The sequence below is a fragment of the Glossina fuscipes genome, unplaced genomic scaffold (assembly GCF_014805625.2).
Source record: "Glossina fuscipes isolate IAEA_lab_2018 unplaced genomic scaffold, Yale_Gfus_2 3, whole genome shotgun sequence".
NCBI classification, from domain to species: domain Eukaryota; kingdom Metazoa; phylum Arthropoda; class Insecta; order Diptera; family Glossinidae; genus Glossina; species Glossina fuscipes.
In genome coordinates, this window is record NW_023998417.1 from 10,916,417 (window position 1) to 10,936,452 (window position 20,036).

The 20,036-nt window shown below is 33.6% G+C and overlaps 1 long non-coding RNA gene across 1 annotated transcript in view; it reads left to right on the forward strand.

Moving 5' to 3' along the window:
* The first annotated feature begins 4,361 nt into the window (after nt 1-4,361).
* LOC119634588 overlaps nt 4,362-20,036 on the forward strand; it is a 168,566-nt gene continuing 152,891 nt past the window's right edge. Inside the window, exon 1 of the long non-coding RNA XR_005246967.1 lies at nt 4,362-4,428. This is a non-coding gene — a long non-coding RNA (uncharacterized LOC119634588). The remainder of the gene's footprint in view (nt 4,429-20,036) is intronic.

Consider the following 20,036-nt stretch of genomic DNA (forward strand, 5'->3'; position numbering starts at 1 on the left):
GAAGTGGTAAATTTGAGATTACGATAAGCTTCTGGTGTTGCCTCAAACAGCCCAAACGTAAGACACTAAAGAAGGAAAATAACGAAAACTGCGTCTATTGCTGAAGCGCGAAGGAGACAGATGAAGAAGAGTAATGGAGATGGCAATGCCATGCGATGTGATGATCGGCAGGGTAGACGAAATGCAACATATATATGTGCTTGCTGCGTGGAGGTTGGGGTATTTTGTAGTAAAAAACAAAGGAGAGTACCCGCACAAAACACCTAATTATTATAAATAAACCAATCGTACAATAAAGATCTGCCATACCAAAAAGGACTTCCGAGAATTACATGCCAAACACAATCAAATATTGCATGGAAATATAATCAAGCGTAAAGATAGACAGAAGAACAGACGGACGAATGAACGAACGAACGAACGAACGAACGAGCAAGCAGATCGCCAGGCAAGCAGGCAGGCAGGCAGGCAAGCAGGCATGAAGAGGAGTATAGTTAAAGAGAAGTGAATGGTGATTTAGTTGCTTGCCATTGTATCATTTGGTCAGAAAGTGAGTAACTTTAGTCTGATAGCTGCGTATAAGAACTTAATCGTTGGCAACATATCAGACTTAAGTAAGAGGAACATATACACAAATATATATATATATATATATATATATATATATATATGCGTGTGTGTATGTATGTGTGTGATTGTGTATGCGTATGTATTTATATTAAGGATGATCCTCCATTATCTACTGATGCTGATGATACTTTTGCTGCTGCTGATACGGATGCTGGTGTTGTTCGTGCTGCTGCTAGCGTTGCGGTAGCGGTAGTGGTGGTGATGGTGGTGGTGGTAGTGACTGCTGTTGCTGTTATTGCCGAATGTAGAGACGCAAATAAATAAAAGTGGCTCCAAGTCACAACGCCATCGATAACGACACAATCGCGCTATTGATGCTCTACAATTGCCCGTTAATTTCGCATTTCGCACACAATTACCCACTCACTGGTTGAGATCAAACTCAGTTACGCACTCACTCGCTGATACCTGCTGGAAGCTAATACAAGGCCAAGAGTGATTTGCTTGACTTGCAGTGAAACTCTCTATATACATATGTTTGCATTCGCTTAAGCTGTATCTGTATAATACTATGTGAAAGCACAAGTGTGGACGAGTATCGTTTAAGGATTAATCGTTGACATGTGCATTGGTTGAATGTGCTATTTTGTTATTATTTTTGCTGTTGTTTCTGTTGTTGCTGTTATTATCATTATTATTGTTATCTTTGTTTTTTTCTTATTTGCAACAGCAGCAGCAGCATACTGCGACGACCTTAAATAACAATAATAAAAAGATATCGTTTGTGCTGAGCACTAAACATTTTGTAATTGCTTTTCACGAGTTGTGTGTGATATTGTGATGATGATACCATTCAGCGATATTTAATAGTAAAAAAACAACAAAAACAACAACAACAACGTCGCCAATAGTATGCAATAACAACAAAGCATTGTTAACGCTCGCAACAAGCTTCGCACACCCTGATAATGGTGAGTTTTTGCATTGCTTTTTTTTCGAATAAAGAACCAAAAAAAATAAAAAAAAAAAAAAGATGAAATCAATGAAAAGGAAGAGGAATACAACCAACCAGCCAACTAAAACTTAGGAGCCAAAAGTATATTCGGCTAAACAGTCACCACTACAAACAGTCAATTGTAGTGCTTGTGTTTAAACTCCTGTGCGTGTATCTGTATCTGTGTGTCTGCGTGTGTATATCTATTTGTGCAAGTACCATTGCTATCGCTTTTAACATCGCAGATTAAATGCTAAATGTTTATAAGCTTCAGAATACTGAAAAGCTAAGTAAGAGGAAGATGAACAAAAAAAAAAAAGCAGGAAAATATCATCTTATCCGCCAACAACAGCAGCAATAGCAAGCAATAGAAGCAACAGGAATAAATCGACGGACAGACAGATAATCATAAACTCGTGGATCATCTCTGTTTACTCTGCGCTATAGCCAGCATTGTTTTTGCCGTTGTTGTTATCATTGAAGTCTTTCTTGATTTTAGTTTTTCTTCTTCTTTGATTTTTTTTCTTTTCTCCTTCACATCTCATCCATTTTGGCAAACACATCCTTAAGTTTTACGCCGTTGTTGTTACTTATTATGCGATGCCTTCACTAGCTGGCTGACTGTCTGGCTAGTTTGTCTGGTTGTTTGGCTGTTTGGTTGGTTAGTTGGCTGGTAACCAGTAGCCGTTCGATAATTTGCTACGGCATTCCAAGCGTATGTCGTCTTATCCCGCATGTCAATCATGAACCTAATTATTCTTTCGGGTAAAGTAAAAATGCAAAAGATAATTGGATTGCAGATTGAAAGGATATCAATTTCAATAAAATCAAACAACCAAACAACCAAACAACCAAACAACAAAATAAATAAAATATATATAAAATGCTGCTGATACTTACTAACTATACTTAATGTCGTCGTCGTCGTAGTCGTCGTCGTCGCTCAAAGCGATGCCAAAAATCGAGAAAACAACTTGAGATTTTTACTCTATTAGAGTAGATAGATGCATTTATTTGATAGAGCCGAGAAGGAGCAGCCGTTGAAAGATAATAATTTTGAATTTTTGTTGTTGGCGTTGTTTTTCTTCATTTTTTTTTTTTTTTCATAAATATACATAAACATATAATTATTATTATTATTATTAGTATTTTTATTATTATTATTATTATCATAATTATTATGGTATTTGTGTATTCGCTTTTAAAATTAGTATAATTGTGTTTTAATGCGTACATATTTCAGAGAAATGTGAAAATTTGACTTTTCTCCCTTCTTACATATCAAAAAGGTTAGCTTAAGCACAACCCGCACTGGTCTTATATTCCTCTTCTCCGTCCCTCTTCTACGTGCCTTGAATATTTAAACACTTTAAGAGACGTAAAGCGGATTTTTTCTTCATCTGTATTAGGTCAAGCTTGCCTTTGCTGCTAGCGCCAGCATAAGTTATGTTTTAGTCTTGTGATAATTCCTACCAAACCCCGGTTTAGCAGGTTCCATAAAACATTTTAAAGTTGATCTTATACATCATACACCACAAACTGACCCATGGCATCATACGCTCATAGACTATATATGCTACCATACATCTCTCCTTTTTCGCTCAATCCGCCTTTATAACGATGATTGCGATAATTTAAAGTCTAATCTAAAAAGATAAACTTATTCTTTAAGTTCAAGTCCCACGATTCTCGTCAAACTAAATCTGAAAGGCAACTAAATAAAGTCAAGAATTGCATATAAATGTGAAGGCCTATCAATAACAAATTTTATAAATTTACATAATTTGAAGCATATATCAGGTACGATCACGGTCAGCATATGTACGATATACAAGGATTTTGACTTAGAGTGAAGTAGAAACATATACCTGTTTCCTTCAGCATAAGATCTTCTTTGGGCAATAGCTTTAAAGGGGTTAAAAGTAATGAATACCGGGCGTAAAGAACAAGTCCTCTTTCCATACTCGAAAGATTTCTAGCAAAACTTTTATAAAAGCGATAGTCTCTTCTTACTTTTGACCAAGGACTTTGAAATTTCCTACAAAGATATCTCTCTCAGAAGGAACAAAAGTTGTCGACGGTTTTAACGGATGATGCGTATGTTGACAGCCTTTTGTAAGTGAGCTTTCAATTAAGTTAGTATAGAAGTGCACATATATATATATATAAATAAATATCTATTCGCTAATAGTCTTTAGAAGGTTCCATTACGCAGAGAAAAAGAATTTTCGGTCAATTTTGAATTTCAATTCATTTCAATTGCACTTTGAAGCAACTTTTGGATTTTATTGTTTTAACATAATGCCCTCTTATCAAATGCGTTTAATGCTTGCAAAAACTTATATAAACTTTCGTATAAAAAAAAGAAAAGAATGAAATTTGAAGGCGCATAAATTAATTTTAAAGACAATATTTACAAATTTAAGGTAAAAACGTTGTGTAGTTGGAAGCGATTCAATGCACTTTCAAAGTTTAATTAAGACTATCATCTAATTTCGAAACATTGACATCGATGACACTTTTTTTTATCGTTGTAAATAGAAAGGCGGTTATAATGAATATACCCCTACTATTACCTATATATATATTAAGGTTCCTTATCTCTGCAGAAAAAAGAAGAATAAGAAGAAGAAGAAACGAAAAAAGCTTAATAAGTAACTCATAAATACTCATGAGCACGATACTGAAGAGTCGAATATTAACGAATATTAACATTTTGTCACGATTATTAACTCTTAGTTACTTTTTTACTGATTAACGTTTTTTTTTTTCTTTTTTTTTCTTTGTTGCACAATTTAGCAAAGTACAAATAAAGAAGTTATGATCGCATCAAGTTGAACTTTGTGTACCCTCCATAAATAGAGGTAAGCAAAATGTAACATAAAATACAATGAAAGATGTAAAGAATTCTCATTAAGTCATTAAGTTCATCCATTATGGACTTGTCCGCAAAACGATTTCTTCGAAGTGAAAACTGAAATTATTTGAGTCCTTTATTAGGTGTCTATAAATCGTCCGCTTTAATAAAAATTTCAACGAAATTAATCCAACACGTAAATCATCTCTTAACCTATTACGGTTATATCTATGTATGTCTAACAAATCCAGGCGATTTGTATATTTCATCATAGTTACATTTCTTACCAAAAAAATAGAGCATAATTCGCCTGTACGAGATTTCAAGTCTTAAGAAAAGTGCTCGACAAACCGCGATGAAGTCAGATAGTTAATGTTGGCGAACAAGTCTGTAGAAGTTTTTTGACTCCTAAGCATGCATAGACAACGTATCCAGCACTCTCAATGCTCTTAAGTGTAAGAGCAATATTGGCTGTGCTATGTTAATGTATGTATATAAGTAACGTCGTAGAGATAGAAAAAATTTGTCCGCGAATCACTTGCTTTAGTGCTACTTTACGCATTCAGCGCTTAGTCATATAATTGATCAGATGCATCTTATATCGTATATATATATATATATATATGTTTGGCAGCATATATTTACGAAACTTGGCAGCACTTGGTGTACAACTGTCGTTACTCTGCTTTGGTAATTTTGGGCCAACTCTTGCCCCCTATTCAGCAGACTTTCAGACTTAAGTTTGTGGAATAATTGCGAGAAAAAAATTTGATATTAAAATTGTCCTTCTAGTCAATATATCGGTATTCTAAACCTGATACACATATAAAATAAATCGTTTCCACTATACACCCTGACCAAGAATTGCAAACTTCCTCATTGCATATTTCGTTGCGTTACAAAGATGTGATGAATCTAATGTACCCCGTGGCGGGTATAATTAGAGAAAAAAAAAGCTTAATGACCTTAAATGTAGAAAAAGCGCATAATTACTGCATAATAATAATAATAACAACAACAACAACAACAAGAGCAATGATAGCACGAGAAACGATATTTTATTAGAAAGAACGCTCTTCTACAATTTATTGGGTGTATAACGTAAGCTAAATATTTGTTGTTTGCATTTTCCCCGCTTCTGCTGCATCTAACTCTTCCCCGCTATTCTCACTGTCTATCTCTTTCCCTAGATATCGTTCTGCCTTCCCGTTAGATATATTGATGTATATTTGAACATAAACGCACAGCTGGCTGCCTTTTTAATTAACGCATACATTAAGCGATTGCATAATTAGTTTGCCATACGTATAGGCATTAAAACTGGTGCACGTTTATATATATGTTTATATAGTAGTCACTGTGTAACATTCACTAATACAAAAATAACAACTGACTTTTCTAGGAATCGATAAATTTTCAAAGTTTAAAAAAAAAAAAAAAAAAAAAAAAAATTATTGAACTATTTATGTACATGCGAATATCAATAAACAGCAATACTTACTAATGTTGTTGTTTTTGTTGTTGTTGTTGTTGTAATTGTTGATGTGATACAACTTTTACTCGAATACTTGATACGAATAGGAACGTTGTGTTGAAAGTGGTTAAGTATCGATGAAGAGAGCAAACAGTTTAACTCTTAACTCGAGTAAAAATGCAATTAGAGTTTTGATTTGTCAATAATTGGATAAATTTACACTTTTAATGTTTTTATCTTTAATGCTTGATGCGTGTTGTTGTTATCGCTGCTATTTCGATTGTTTTTTACGAACATCAGACCCAACAATTGCTATAGGCTGCACATATATATCTTCTTTCCCATAATGTTATAAATGTTAAACGCTTTCTTCATCGTATAGTCTGAACTTTTCCAGGTGTCCGAATGGCTCATTAATCAAATCAAAGATGTTCGAATGTTGATAATTTTCTTCTTTTTTTTTTTTGTGTCTTTTTCTTGCTTATTTATTACTTAAATTAAAAAAAAAAAAAAAAAAAAGGAGTGAAATACAATTATTAGGTAAACATTATTATTGGGTATAGTTAAGCAATAAAAACACAATTACACAAGAGTTGAACATAAGTGTGTGTGCTAAGGGAATTGCAATTGCAATTGCAATTACGACAATTGTCACATTACTATGATGGGACTATCATCAATTTAAAATCAATATGTCACCAAATAAATTGGAAAGAAATCATCTCTTAAACGCGGACACGCATATCTATACACGCAATTGCTATATAGTCTCGGCGAAGTTTACTAAAAGAAGCACAGCGCAGCAGTTAAGAGCAGTCAAACTACCCAGCACCAAATAAATAAAATGGCAACGAGCTCAGCAATCAATGGCGATAAATCTTTTCAAGTGTAGTAGTAGTGATGGTCTTTTATTGTTGTTGTTATTTTTATTATTTTTATTTTTATTTTTTTTTCTTTATACTCTTCTGGCATTGGTGGTATAATTCTTTTATTATTTGGTGCGTCTTTAGTTTCGATCTACACTTCGAAACGTCTACTTGTTTTATTACTATGCTTGTAAAACAATTATATGATGTTGTGAACAAAGTAAAACTGCTTAGATAAGGATGAGATAATCTTTCTTAAAATTTTTTTTAACTTGTACAACTTGTTAAATTAGTCTTGCTTTGCAGACTTCCAAGCTTCCCGTTCCTTGTTGGAAACATGAAAACTTCTTACTCTCACATTGGCACAGTCAACGAGTTATAGTTTTTTTGGACCATTATAATGAGACGATAATCTCCCCTTTTATTTCATCTAGTCAGTCGCATCAGCTTAATTAACAAAGCAAATATAATAATAATTTATTTATCGAAGAAGCAAGCAATCTTTTCGAAACGCCAGACAAATAAAAAACTAAGTCGAAAACTGAGTAGGGTTCAGTTGATTGATTTTCTTGCGGTTACCCAATCCATTGGAAATGTTAGAAAAGTAATACTACATTGAAAAAGTATGATAAGAAAAGGAAAAACGCTTTTCCTAAGTGAAAGTACCACAAAATCGTTGTGGAGAACTCCATCAACATCCCTACAAACGCCAATAAATTCTAGTCCATAACTTAACGAAATCTACTGAATGTTATTGAGTGGGGGTATATTTCTTGTTGAGCATTTAAAAGGAGGACTCAATAAACATAAGGTGATCCTTTTTCCTTATAATTAAAGGATTTCATATGGGTCGCTGTAAGACAAATTTTTCCCGTTATAGTCATTCTTGCAAATTCTTGTAGTTTCGTTTAGAGCTACATTCGTCAAATGGCTTAAACGTCTTTTATTAAGGAAAGTTTCCCGCAACGCTTGATTTAACTTAATCCTTATCTTTCAGGGTAGTCTTTGTACTTCCAGTTTTACTTCGGTTATAAAGATCTTTAAAATTGTCTTCCTTGACTTTCAATGAATTAAAGCGAACCTCTAATGTATTCATTCGCAACTGTACAGATTTTAGATCAACGATAATCCAAGTATTATAATACAAAGTTAATATAAAGATTTCAGCTCGGGGACACTTGTAGAGCTATCAGCAGACATTTCAAAATGCTATCAAACTTATCTCAGCAACGTTAGAAACGGTTTACCTTTTGTCTGTCCGATAGGGGAGGTACAACTATATCTTAGACTTTAAAATCTAACTTGCATTGCTGGCAATGATTAATGTGCATTGATCAGTCTTCGTAAATAATGTCAGTTTAGTTAGAATAATAACTCAGCAATCACGGTAGCGGAGATTTTTTCTATCAGTTAGTTTCCCACCTAATTTGCGTAGGTACGTACGCAATCAAGTCAAGCAACGCAGCCTAGAATAGCTTGGCAAAACCTATACATTACAGAGTACAGAACAGATCCAGTTCGACCAGGCTTGACATTCTAGCTAAAAAAAAAATATGTAAAGTTCTTATGTGTCAATAATCCAAAGTCAGAGCCGAAATTGAACTCTACTTGAAGGCTTACAATCCTCGTATCAATGTTTACTTGAATCTGCAAGCGATTAATTTAGTAAGAGATAGCAAAACTTTCGTCTAATTAAACCGAAACACCTGACACGCTGTCTTGGAAGATTAATCTGTTATTTTTATTCGATTGAAAAAAATGGTGTATAATCAAGTAATTGTCAGTTGCCCCTTTAATTGTCAATAAAGAAGAACCGAACCTTCTAGATTATCTCTATAAATGCGATGTTACATGTTACCAGTAGTTTAAAGCGGGTTCCTACCGCGAGGACCGATGGCAGACAAGTAGAAGCATGTCATGTAACGCCCCAGAGTAATAAGACCCCAGTGCTAGATGAAGACATGTGCGCAGCTCTTAGGAGACCATCGAAAATCATTAACTTTCTATGGGTTAAATATCCGTCTGGAAAGCAAGCTCTTCCCGCGACTGAAATCAACCGCGATTATAACGAAACTTTCCCCCTGAGTCGTTCTAAGTGCGATGATAACTTGTTTTCTTTTATTTGCAAAAATATGAATCTGTTAGGGATTCCAAGCAGTTTATTGTTGGGCTTTTATGTTAAATACCAGCCGTCATACAGATTTAGTAGCGCTAGAAGCTTTTATTTAATGAACCCTTTAAAGCTTATTGAAACAGGAATTCCCTTTAGATAGCTATTCCAGTGAAACGGGAAATTTGAAGACGTAATACTGTGATCAATATGAATCGTGTCTGCATGTAAAAGCAAACATTTTTTTTTATATTGGCAACACCTTTATTGAAAACTCTTTAAATTTCATCCTTATATCCTCAAGGGGTAGTAAAATAGTTTTCCTTTCTAAAAAAGTGGACTTTTCGGCTTTATCGCTTCATTCGAATTAAAACTATTTCTCCGGAGAAGTTTTTGGGATTTTGAGAAAATTTAGAAGTCAAAATCAATTGGTCAATTGTATCGAAGCACTTATGCGGCATAGAAAAGATCGTTGCCGCGATGCAACTACGAAAGGTTAATTGTTGACACTTTTGCCCGTCAGAAGGAATTCATGACAATCGAAGCAGGCGAGTTTTGCTTATTTTGTAGCGTCTTAAGAAAATTTTGGTGTTCCAAAGTCGAGAGAGGAAGGGAACGGAATTTCAATAATGTGCGAAAGCTGAACAAAAATGATGGATGAATATTTCGACTTTAAAAGCTTCAAACATAACAATTTCGTCCTCTCAAAACTAGGATTTAATTAAACGTCTGGTCAGAAAGTGAGCTAAGATTTTACGAATGTACATATACAGGTATTATTATTATTATTGCTTATGAGAGCAAGTTGTCTTTAGTTTGGTGCTTAGCTGTTTCCTTAGCTTTTCTATGATTCGTTTTAAGCCGTGAAATATTGTTCTCGTTCAGATTTTTATACATTCTTGAAGAGCTTACTCGTTTTCGATTCTTTTTCTTGACGGGCTGGGAGGACTGGCTGGAAGGGATGGGGAAGGGTGGGCAACTTTGTGCATGTGAACGTTTAAAAAAGAATTATATGCGTTCGTTGTTCCTGTTTTTGTTCTTGTTGCGGTTATTGTTTGAGCGGAAGGTTTCGGATTTGTCATTGATTCTCAAAGTGATAAAAATTGCTCGTAAATCCTTAACAAGTACAGCTTTAAGTGCAATAACTATTCTAAACACATATATATATGTATATATATATATATATATATATATATATATATATAAGCGGATTCCATTCGCATGCATACACGTACGAAAAGATAAGTTTTTATATATATTTTGATATACATTTTTATTTTAGTGGTCAAGTGCTTTCAGGTTTGAAGAGGTAAAGTAGAAGGAGAGCAAACAATGGCAGCACATAACTTTTTTTGGCAGCTCATGCTAAAGCAATTATTAAAATTGGTTGCATTTTCTTTTGTACACATCTTTTGAAATGCTATACAACAACAATGATAAAAAAAAAAATAAAATAACAACGATAACAACAACAACAACAACAAAAACAATAATAATAATAATGATAATAAAAACAATAACAGCATATAAAAATAGCAATTTATGCTATATTTGATGGTTGTGTGTGTGTGTGTGTGTGTGTGTGTGTGTGTGTGTGTGTGTGTGTAGTAAGCACGATTGGAATTTTTTTTCTTTTTTCGCTTTTTGTTGCGTTTATTTATACAGGGTGCTCGGGTGCTATAACTAAGTAGGTAACTGACCAAAGACGCGGTGACCATTTCTGTATATTTAAGTATAGTGAAATTGATCAACACTTTGAGGCAGTCAACCGAGCCGGCCACAGTTGGCGAGTCATCAGCTAGTGAATAAGGCAAGCATTCAGATCGAAGCCTTTAGGCTAAAAGAAAATTAAAATTTACACCATTACCATCATTGTCATCATCATATGGCGATTGGCAGGCAGCGAACGTAAACCACCAGCAATAATAGTGGTATAGGCAGCAGCTAGCGGCCAGCAGTTAAGCAGGCAGCAATCAGTTGGCAGTAGGCAGTAGGCAGCAGTCAGCAGTCAGCCACCAGTTGCGAAGTGTAAAATGTTCAATTGTTCAAAAATGGCATAAGTGCCTAACAAGCGAAGGAGCATTGTCACCAATGTTGTTTATTGCATTTTTTCTTTATAATTTTGTGAATTTCTACTTTTTGTTGTTGCTATTATAGCCTCTCTCTGCTACTGCCCCACAATAGCAATTTCCATTTTTATGTACATGATCTTAAACATGAAAATTCCATCGACTTTATTTATTATAATTGCTGTCTGTTGTTGTTACAACGCAACTGCCACTTTATGACCGCTTATGTACATATGTAGAGCCTACCACCACACTTGCCATCATCTCTCTATCACTCTCTACCACACCACCATTACCGCCACCAACGACATACCATTCTCCACGCCTGCCTGCCTGCTTGCCTGCCTGCCTGCCTGCATGCAGACATGTAGTTATATGTAAGTGATCTAGAGAGGATATGCCCGTTACATACGGTATTATGTGTAGATGTGTGCGTGTGGACACCAAAAGAGTTGCATCCTTTTATGGCATTCGCTAACCAGCGTATGCTGAATTGCAAAACAGTTTTCATAAAGTGTAGTTTTCATTGCAAAATTATTAATTGTAATATTCATGTTGTTGTTATTGTCGTCATTTTTTTTTTCTTCTTTTCTTTTATTGTTTTCTTTTCTATTTTTTGTCTCGTGTTGCTGATATTTACGTGTTGATAAGCAAGCAAAAAGACATAGAAATATATAAAAGAGCAATCTCTCAGCTGAGACCGTTGCTATTGCTGCTGCTGTTGCTGCTGCTGCTGGTGATGGTGATGGTGATGGTGGTTGTTCGCTTTGATTCGGTTTGGTTAGGTTCACTTAGAAAATGGTTACAATCGATTAAATGCTGATACATTTTTATGACTTATTTAGGTAATTTAATTAACTCTGTAATATTGATTAAATGGAAATGAAATGTTCGACTCATTAATCGCCTAAAGGACAACCATTAAATAACTTTTATACAATTTAACGATTTCACTCACGTCTGATAAGAATGTGTTGTAGTTGTTGCTATTTGTTATTTATTCATTTATTTATGTTTTTTTTTTTTTTTTCTTTTCTCTTATTATTTACTTGATAAATTTGTTGCCTTCGATTATCATTCATTTCACTTACAATCCAAGATTAAACGGATAATAATTGTCATACACAACCATTTATGCATTATCCATATGCTCTACACAAGTGTATTTGTAGCCTACTATATGGCTGGCAATGCTGACAGCAGTAAGAAAATGTATTCCTTTAATTGAGTAGATCATGAAATCAGATCACAAGAGGACTGCACTAGCTGTACATGTTGCATTCGACGACCTTGACTCACGAACGTTTTCGAATAGAATTTTTCTCATCTATTCCTTAGAAGAAACTTAATTTACCAGCACGAACGGTGTTTAGTTCCATATGAGACATGAGTTTATCACTTTGACTAAATAAAGCACACAAAGTTAACTTTGATACCTAGAGTGACTTTTCCTTTGCAAATTTTATCATTAATGTCACTCTTAATGGCAAACGCTTTACTTTATGGAATTCGGACATGTGGCCCATTGCATTTTTTGTTGAATTTGTCAACGCAATTAGATGCACTTCATTAAGAGCAGCAAGCATGTCTTTAAACTCTTAGTCATCCGATTTTGTAATCATGCTTATAAAAAATGACTTTAGTGACATTAAGCACACTCCACATTTATCGATGCCGTAATGACGACGTTTTATTATTTCACTTCTTATATTTCTATACTGCGAGCCTTTCAATGATTTAATGCTAATTTTGAAAAAAGTATTTCTCTACAATTTTCTTTTTTTTTTTTAAATAAAATAAAAAAAAAAGAAAGAAATCATGATTTTGTATGTAATGTGAATTTGGAAGAAAACCGCAAAGTCATCATTAACGGTGTTAAATACACTTTGTTTGTGTAAATGTCTTTAATGGCTTATGTCGCTATCCGAAAATTGCACCTGCATATCGCAAATACTATAAAGCAAAAAAGAAATAAATATCAAACAATTCGTAATGTGTGTAAAAGTTGCCAAAAAAGAAAAAAAAAAAGAAAAAAGTCAACAACAAATGACAAAGAAAAATTTTGAAACAACTCTAATCTCAAGTACCTTAGAGATTTGCTAGATACACACACACACACACACACACACACACACACACACACACACATAGATGCAGACTCGGCTTAAAAAGATATGGATACGCTTTGTTGCTGTGTGTCACAAATAAAAAAAAAAAAAAACAAACAACAAGAACAACAACAGCAATAATAGCAAATAACGACCTCTAAGGAATAACTAATGCCAGAAAATCTGCACATTGTTTGAGTCAATATATGGTTAAGGTTGGGAACTTCATTAAAACCAAATATATTTAAAGAAATATATATGTATATGTGACTTATGCATCATGTAGGTGTACCTGTGTGTTAGTGAAGATGTAAATCTGTTACAGTGTAAATTAAAATGTGAGAATATTTCGCCAAATAATCATCTCTTGACCTTTTTATTTTTCCTAGCATTGTTACTCGGATTCCATTGTTCGATGACCAGCTCATTCATCAACAACAACAGAAGCGTTAGTCATTCATCAAATCCATTTGTTATATATTCTTCTTTCACTTCATTCATCAGTATAATGAAATTCTTTCCATTTTTTTCTTTACGTTATTCTTTTCCTTATACACTTTGGTATAAATATAAATTTGAACGATTGCAATGAGCGGAGTGTAATACTTGACTTTAAATCTTGAATGGTCTACCAATAGCTCAGCAGGTACCACTTATGTGATGAATGAAATGAAAATGATAAAAGGATTTTATGAAATAATTTTCAAATTCTATTGGAAAAAAATGAAAAAAAAATTTCTCAGTTAAACAAAGTTTGCAGCCTTTTGTAATATTTTCTCCTTTTTCCTTTTTTTTTTTTTTTTTAATGCGGAGTTGCTTCAATGTTTTTAATGATTTTCAACGCTTATCATTATCAAAATTATTGATAACGTAACTAATCCATTTAAAATTAAGCAAGTTTTGTATTTATTTAATTGGTCAATGTGAAATTATTCTTTAGATGCTGTTAACATCCACACCTGCTACAAAAATTCTCTAACCATTAGCTGTCTTCACGTTTAATGCTTCAACTTAAATCTATACTTATGTAGAGCAGGAGAGCAAACAATCAAATTTTCACTCAGGTTGTAGAAAAATGCTTTGTCGTGCAGGCTTACTCATGCCTAAGCTTAGGAAATGATATATTCTCTCCTGGTGATTATTTTATTCAAAAATGTTCCTCATCACTGTTCACCGAGTTGTGATCATAAAAAAAATTCGAGTCTAAAGACAGGTGAGAGGATAAGAGAAGACAACACACGTTTTGAGATGAATTTTAAAATTTTCGCTGTAAATGAATCTTAACCAATACAAATTAATTCGTTTTCACTTTTGGACGTGGACTTGTAAGTAAACCGATAGGGATCGTGTGCAACATACGTGCGAAATTCAAGCAAATTTCCACACTTCGACGTTCTACCAATAATTGTTGGAAGACTGGCAGGTGGATTGGCGGATGGATTGAGGCGGACCAATTAATGGAGGAATGCCAATTTTCTTCCTTCACTCAGGGGAAGATGCCCCTTGTACAAGTAGCCCGATCGATGACAGTCAAAAAGAAGTGAGAAAGAGAAACAGCCTAGTGGACGTGTGCTGTGTAAGTGCTATGCCTTTACTCGTTAAGCAATCACTATAGCTATGACTAAAGTAAGTTGCATCGCATTCTGATTTCAAACCACAAGCTTTGACTTGGTAGCTTAGATTTTTACCTACTTGACTACTCACATGGACAAATCAATTCATAATGTTGGGTTATGTTGTATTTGAGTATCAGAAAGAAAGAAATGCATAGTATTTTCCTACGGTCCACCCTTTTTTATGAAAGTTCTTTGATTAAATATGAAAAAATTAATGCTTTTTTTAAAGATCAACTCTAGTAGTTTTTTTCCCAAAAATTTAGATACCATTGGCATATATATAAACGTAGAGAATGTTATAGATTTAAAAATCGTACACTTTCAATTCCCTTTATCTTGACGTTCTTGGCCTAACTGGCAGAACTCTATGTCAATGCATTTTATAGATCGAATATTACTATAAAATGCCTCCACATTTGGTGACATATGCCTCGTAGGGCATCATTTATATTTAATGACCAGCAGAATTGCAGACGCCATAGTGTATTAATCAAAAATTACTAGCGTAACGCTTACATTCCGTGTGGAATAAATGCAATTAAGATGAATGAATAAGTTATGGACATTGAGTTTTAGACATTTTCGTGTCGCCCTTAAAGTGATTAATGGGCGATTGGTGCCTTTGCTTGGATGCTTTCAATACTTTTTATTTATTTCCTATAAAATGCAACTCAAGTAAGCCCATATTGTGGCAACTTTTTTGTGTTTTTTTACTACCAAAGCCTGATATATCGGAAATTAAATCGAATAAAACTTTTGACCATGGAAATCACATCAAGAATTTTGTAATCACCTTTGTCACCGTCGGACGAAATCAAGCGTATTAAAAAGGCGGCCAGACGGCCGCATTAAACGTCTCAGTTGACTAATATTCAATACAAAAGTCATGTTAGTTGCTATTTATGCTCCTTTTGTAGAGTACATTAAGGAATTGCATGAAACCTTGATACTAAAAAATGGAAATCTTATTTAATTTGTTAAATTAATAAAACAAACCATTGTAATTTTCAATTATAAGAAATCATACGTATATGGACTATGGCTGGCACATGCACACGCACGCATATTTGCAACAAACAGTAAAGGCACAAATGTAAATATGATATGCATGCTATAAAAGTGAATGAATTGTTTGTTTTATGTTTACGTGTCCACATAGCAAACCATATGACCGGTGGCGCCATAAAAATACGCGCACGAGTCTCAACCGTATCTCCCAAAGAAATTAAAATCAACACATTCACAATGTCAGGGAAAGAGTTACTTGAACGTTATACTGTGACTGAATGAATGAATGAATGAATGAATGAATGAGCGAAGAATATAACGAACGAATATGTAAAAATTTTCTGAGACATATACATATATATATATATATATATATAAATATACAACGCTTTTGACTGTTTCACTTCTTTACTCGTTAATTTGTGCCTTATTCTTCATATGCTTTAATTTAATTGCTCTTGCTTTAAACTCAAGAAATTATAATTCAAGTTGAATTCAAAATTTTAATTATTACTGATGGCGGCAACAACGTCACCAACACTAATGCTTTGCAATGCATACAAATGCAAGTTTATATTATATAATACATTCAGAAATAATTGCCTACTCACAGTCTCTCTTGCTTTTCTTAAAGTCTTTTTCTATTCCCTTACACAAGACAATTAAGTAAGCAATCGTAGGAAATCATTTAACAAACACTTTACTTAACTATTTCCTATGATTGTTTACGTGAATGTATTCGCTTATTCGTCTGGATTAGGGAGGCTTAGAAAAGTCATTCTTCCTCTTCTTACGTTCGATAAGTTTGCAAAATGCAAACATTAACGCCATAGTTGCTGGTGTATATATGCTGCCTTCATTTCGTAGTCAGCTTTTCAATTATTCTTCTCTTTGGTGTTTGGTTTGACTGTTAAAATTAATTGCCAGCTTTTGGGCCACACCAAGACTCTGCTATTATCGAATATAATCACAGTGTTTATAACTGAATGGATGAGGAGGAAATTACAACTTTTTTCAAATAAGACTGTATACGCTTCGCCTCTGCCTCGCATAAACCGAAGAAAACTTTACCTTAACCGATATGACAGAAATCATTGTCTACGTTAGTAATGAGTGGTTATTCAAATCTCCTCCTATGACCTTTTCCTAATTAGAGGTGATTATATAAAATTTTGTTCTCTTTTTTTTTTTTGTTTTTGGAACTTGCACCGCTTGCACTAGCTTCCCTCCTATGTTATCGCTTACATTGAAGCGTTCTAGGTTGCAAGCTTTTTAATAATCCCGATTATCTTTTCTTAAGGGCTATTAAAGACTTGGGTGTAGTTATTAGCCCGAAATAAGTGCTGGAATTTCCCATAGATTGTTGATCGATCTCTTTTCTGTTTTCGTCCCATCTTCTCGCCGCATGTTAAACACTAAAGAGGATCGTAAACCGGCAACTGTTAGGTTAAGCGGCCAGGCAGCAATACCTCCTTCTGTAGCCAAGTCAATCCATCACTAAAGCGCATAATAGTAAGAGACAAAGCGAACTCGAAATGGGGAAAGAACTGAACTGAAGTGAACTTCAGTTAGAAGCAAACGCCATGAACATTAACTGTAATAATAATAGGCGAAGAAATTTATATGCCCTAATGGGATAACATTTTTTCTTTTGCCCCAAATAACGTGCCATCGTTAATGTATTTTTCAATTTTGATTGACATCAGTTACAAAGCGAAGTCAAAGTGAAGAAAGTTCACTTAAAAGTGAACCTTAACTATAGTAAGAAAACTGATAAATTTATTTGCGCTGGCAACGTCGCTTGAGGAAATTTAACTAAAAAAGGAACTTTAGAGTCTCAACTAAGTTTACTGCTAAGAGTAAAACTTTTTTTGCGGTAATTGAGTCGACTTTCGTCGTTTTGCTCGTACTGATAACGGTCTGGCTGACTAAAATTTTTATTAGTCTTTCTTATAGGTCTGGATTAGCTAGTGGGACGTTTACTTTTGATGGTGCAGAGATGAGAGGCGTAACTTTGAAGTAAAAATTTGATATGATTATTGCCATTCATCCTTTTTGGAATTTGTTGAAATTGCATTCTGTTTTTCGCTGATTGCACGGGTGTAAAACACTGTGCAGCGCTCCTGTGACAGGGGCAATTAATTTTATGCAAAATAATTTAGACATTGCATTTAGTATAAATAAGCCAAATAACGGCAGTAACTGGTATTTGATTTACCGCATTAATGCCGCCAACGTGACAACACATTTTAATTTTCAATTGTGTATAATTTGTAACTCGACACAATAGTTACTTTATTTAAGAAAAAGGCGAACGAAAGAAGTGAAAGAAAAAAAGGCAAAAAAAAAAACAAAAAAGAGAAAAACACCTGACAATTATTAAAAGTTTCATTTTAGTCTTTTCATGGCATTGATCGAAATAATTTATGAAGTTGAAAAGAGTTACTTACTTAATACAAAACAATATAAATAGTAACACGTAATTTAAGTCACAATTCAAATGATTTATATCGGAACTACCCAGGTGCGGAGCTATACTTATTTCTTGATCTTTCTAGTGACACTTCTTGCAATAATAACCCGATCACGAAGAATATAAGTGCAGACCTCTCTGCACTATGCTTTCAATTATTCTATTTCTGCACCGCCAATTTACTTAAAGCCAAAGGGTTTTGGAATAAAGCTTTAAGGATGTTCGGTATCTTTGGAGATATCATTTACAACATTGACAGTTTTTTGTTTTTTTTTTTTTGTTTTTAATTTCACTTCAGGTTACATTGGATGTAACTATATCGTGAGGATATTTGACAGACTATTTATGATACACATAGATTTCATTATCTGAACCTTTGTGTCAAATCTGAAAACATAAGCTCAACATCGCTGTAAGAAGATGTCAATCAAACAAAGTTTATGCGCTCTTAGATGGCCTGCGGATATAGGGTGATGTGGTTGCGTCCAATTGATGACAAGTTCACGTTCGGAATTCTCATTATTCAGTTCTACAGGTAAAGCACCAAAAAACCAAACGTAGATAAAAATCTCTAACGAAAAAAAAAATAAAATAAAAACAAATCTAAAATGAGCCAAATACAAGTCAAAGCTTTAGGGAGACTGAACATGTAAATGCTGATGTGTAAATGCTTCCCACTTGTCTCTCTAGTCTGATTAGAAATCAATCAGAAAATGTAGGGCCAGTATTATCGTAGCCTTTCATAGAGAGGGTTACCTGAAATTCGCCTCAAACGAAACTTTGTTTTTTTTAATCGTTTATTTTATAGCTGAGTGTGTTTGCTTGGTTGTGTTAATATTCTTGATTTTTCTATTAACTAAAGACCATTAATTGCTTATTTTATTTTGTTTTTTGTTAAGATTTATGATCAGTACATGAATAGTTTTCAAAGAGTGATTTGTAGTCCTTTTCGTTCATATTTCAAAATGTTTTCAATTCGCTTTTAAAACTTTTTCAAACGATTAGTAATATTTATTACAGTCATCTCTGTTGTGATACTATTGAAATAAACAACAACAACAACAATAACAAAATTTGGAAAGAATTTATATACAAAACAAATGAAATTTTTTAAGCTGATTTTAATGATCAATGATATTTGGTTTTTTTAAATGAATTTTCAATATTTTAAGTTCCCCGGCTGGAATTGAAGGTTTTCTTGTATTTTTCTATTAATTTAAAGTTTGTTTTTTTTTGTTTTTTTGTTTTCGCTTTGTTTACGCAGGTTTTTTCTTTTCTAAGGTCTTAGGCTGACTGCGAACGAATAACGCAATAAAATCTCAAGAGAACACTACAAATTAACATAAACAACGTTGGGAAGCTGTTCTGCGTGAATTTCAATTTAATTTCATACGCATACACACCTACACATTTACATATATAACGCATCATTATAGTTATTCAAACACTTTATGATCTGCCTACGATTATTTTTTGGAATCTCGATTACTTTCTGCACATCCAAATATGTGAACGCGCCTATTGAACACGATAAATATATATATATATATATATATGTTGAAAATTACAAATTAATTCTTGTCGACATGTTGTCTGAACATATTTTCTCTTTTAATTTAGTTGAAATTAGTTTTTTAAAAAAATATTGTGCGTATGTTTGTCACATAAACATTTTACTGTGTGACTTTAACTTTATCCATATACCTGTATAGTGTGTGAATCAAAATATCTGTCGGTTTTTCTAATTTACGATATCTGTAATAAGATACTCATTCCAACGTTTGATTTCCTTTGACTTGGTTTACTTCTTTTCAATTTTTTTATTTATTTATTTTTTTTTTTATTTTATTTGGTTCTCATTTCTTCTTTTTTTTTTGGGTGGCAATTTTTC